Here is a 3171-nt window from a genome sequence, read left to right as displayed (position 1 = left end):
CCCTTGGACTGAAAGGAGATCCAACCAGTCCATCCTAAAGGAAATCAGTCCTGAATATTCATTGGAAAGACTGATACTGAAGCTGAAACTCCAATACTTTTGCCACGTGATGCGAAGAACTGACTCAACGGAAAAGACCCTGATGCTGGGAAAGATTGAGGGCAGGAGGAGAAGGGGATGACAGAGGATGAGATGGCTGGATGGCATCACCGACTCAATGGACATGAGTTTGAGTAATTCCGGCAGTTGGTGATGGACAGGGAGGCCTGGCATGCTGCAATCCATGGGGTCACAAAGAGTCGGACACGACTGAGCTACTGAACTGAACTATTTTGGTTTCTCCTTTGCCTGGAGTTAATAGAAATAGACAGAAAACATTATGAATGCGAGGGAGATTTTTCATCTTATTTCACATGATCATTGAATATTTTAGAATTCTGATATGATAAAAGAAAAGTAGACTAACAACACATTATCCGACCCAGCACGAAAGATAGATCTGGAAATAAATCTTAAAGTTGTGTTCTAGGGAATTCTTTGGTTCTGAAAGAGTACCTTTATTATATCACTCAAAATATACTGCATATATCCATTTTACATACTGGGATTTCACATGAGCATTTACTCTAAAATGTTTCATTGCTAAGTAAGTTGAAGTGACTACTTTATAGTAACAGAAGATTATTAGTAGCAGGTATAAAGGAGCATACACAGTCTTTTTCTACCAGGTTTGAGCACGGTATTTGATACCCAGGAGAACTGAAGCCAATATCCATACACTGAGGAAACATATTATTTCTCAGCAGCATGCTGACAGCAAATAGCTTGTAGCAGGAGATAGTGCCAGCACCAACTGCCAGCGAGCAGTAAAGGAGCACAGCACAGAGAGCGCGAGAAATCAGCATTGCCCTGCCTGGATGCCCGCTGGAGAAGGAAAGAAGAGAAAATCCTTAACTATACCCCAATCTGCTGAGATGAATGAACCAGAGTTATGACGGTTTAACCACAGCTACTTAACAAAACAAAGAAAAAGATTAAAAAGATAAATGTTTTATAAAGACCAAGAAAACTATATATATTTAAATATGAGAACTTAAGTTAGTAGTACTTACAGAATCAAGTCAGGGGTGACCACCTTGGGTTGACCTAAATGTTACATATTCCACACCAGCTATTATATCCATTTGGAAAAAATAATTAAGCCAAAGAGATGACACCAGTAAAAGTAACAAAGTAGAAATCTCTGAAAATCCTTTCCCCTTAAAAGCAATTTAACAACCAGCATAAATTGTCAGAACAAACTTTTTCAACATTGAAAATGAACCAGAAGCATGCCACAATCCAGGAGCATTTAAGGAAAAGGGCTGGCTCTCAGTAACAGCACAGAACACTGTGGCATTCTGATTTGCTCTAGTACCAGCCCTTCCTCTCTGTAAGCTGGGCAGCCACCTGAGAAACAGAAGGGGCTGGGGCTCTTTCAGTCTTCTTCCCAGAGGACTGCCATTACCTGACCTGCCTGGAAGGTACATGGAAGATCCCACTTGCAAGACTGTGTCTGGCTTGAAATGGAGCTCATACAGTGCAAAAATTCCTTTTTCCCAGGAACCAGTGAACTTCATGGCCATGAGAGCTAGTCAATATCAGGCAAAAAATAAACTAACCAAAAAGATTAAAATGGAAACGCGAGGAATGCGATGCCCACAGGGGCTCTGAAAAGTTTCTATATATTCCCGGGAATGAAGAAGGCCCTGTGCAAGCTCATGAATATAGGAGAGGCCTAACTGTGCATTCTGGTCGACCCTGAGGTTCTGTCTTGCACGAGCAGGATGTGTGGGCTAAGAGTGGTATAAATGCATCCTGAGTGCTGAAGTCACGTCTCCCCTCACAGATGGCCCCTCAGCAAGACTGGGAGACTTACAGATTCTAGGTGTTTAAGAAAATCTGTGTCCAATAATTAACTAAACCAACCAAGCAGAAACTTCAGTGACTGCAACAACAAAGAAAACAGACTTCATAGCATGCACACAAGTCACTAAACAAACAACGAAAAGTAATAACAGAAAATCCAGGGGAGAATCTCATCTCCCGAGTTACTGCATTATGCTATTTAAAATTTCTCATGTTTTAACTTAGAAAAAAAAAAAGAGAGAGAGACATGCAAAGCAGCAAGAAAGTACAGCTAATACAGAGAAAAAAAACAAAATCAGTAGGCACTGTACTTGAGGAAGTCCTTGAGGACATTGAACTTATAAGACAAAAACGTTAAAGCTACTACTTTAAATATGTAGCTCAGAACATGAACGCCTTATTGCCAAATTCAGACTTAAATTGAAGAAAGTAGGGAAAACCACTAGACCATTCAGGTATGACCTAAATCAAATCCCTAATGATTATACAGTGAAAGTGACAAATAGATTTAAGGGACTAGATCTGATAGAGTGCCTGATGAACTATGGGCAGAGGTTCATGACATTGTACAGGAGACAGGGAGCAAGACCATCCCTAAGAAAAAGAAATGCAAAAAAGCAAAATGGCTGTCTGAAGAGGCCTTACAAATAGCTGTGAAAAGAAGAGAAGCATAAAGCAAAGGAGAAAAGGAAAGATATACCCATTTGAATGCAGAGTTCCAACAAATAACAAGGAGAGATAAGAAAGCCTTCCTCAGCGATCAGTACAAAGAAATAGAGAAAAAGAACAGAATGGGAAAGACTAGAGATTTCTTCAAGAAAATCAGAGATACCAAGGGAACATTTCATGCAAAAGTGGGCTCAATAAAGGACAGAAATGGTAGGGACCTAACAGAAGCAGAAGATATTAAGAAGGGGTGGCAAGAATACACAGAAGAACTGTACAAAAAAGATCTTCACAACCGAGATAATCGTGATGGTTTGATCACTCACCTACAGCCAGATATCCTGCAATGTGAAGTCAAGTGAGACTTAGAAAACATCACTACGAACAAAGCTAGTGGAGGTGATGGAATTCCAGTGGAGCTATTTCAAATCCTAAAAGATGATGCTGTGAAAGTGCTGCACTCAATATGCCAGCAAATTTGGAAAACTCAGCAGTGGCCACAGGACTGGAAAAGGTCAGTTTTCATTCCAATCCCAAAGAAATGCAATGCCAAAGAATGCTCAAACTACCGCACAATTGCACTCATCTCACACGCTA

General features: G+C 40.4%; 1 protein-coding gene across 1 annotated transcript in view; it reads right to left on the bottom strand.

Annotated features, from left to right (window-relative positions):
- Window positions 1-3171, bottom strand: part of LMBRD1 (LMBR1 domain containing 1) — a 132623-nt gene that overhangs the window by 32886 nt on the left and 96566 nt on the right. The window lies entirely within an intron of this gene.

Source organism: Bison bison, unplaced genomic scaffold (genome assembly GCF_000754665.1).
Source record: "Bison bison bison isolate TAMUID 2011002044 unplaced genomic scaffold, Bison_UMD1.0 scf7180017864268, whole genome shotgun sequence".
NCBI lineage: Eukaryota > Metazoa > Chordata > Mammalia > Artiodactyla > Bovidae > Bison > Bison bison.
This window is presented reverse-complemented; position numbering and strand designations above follow the sequence as displayed.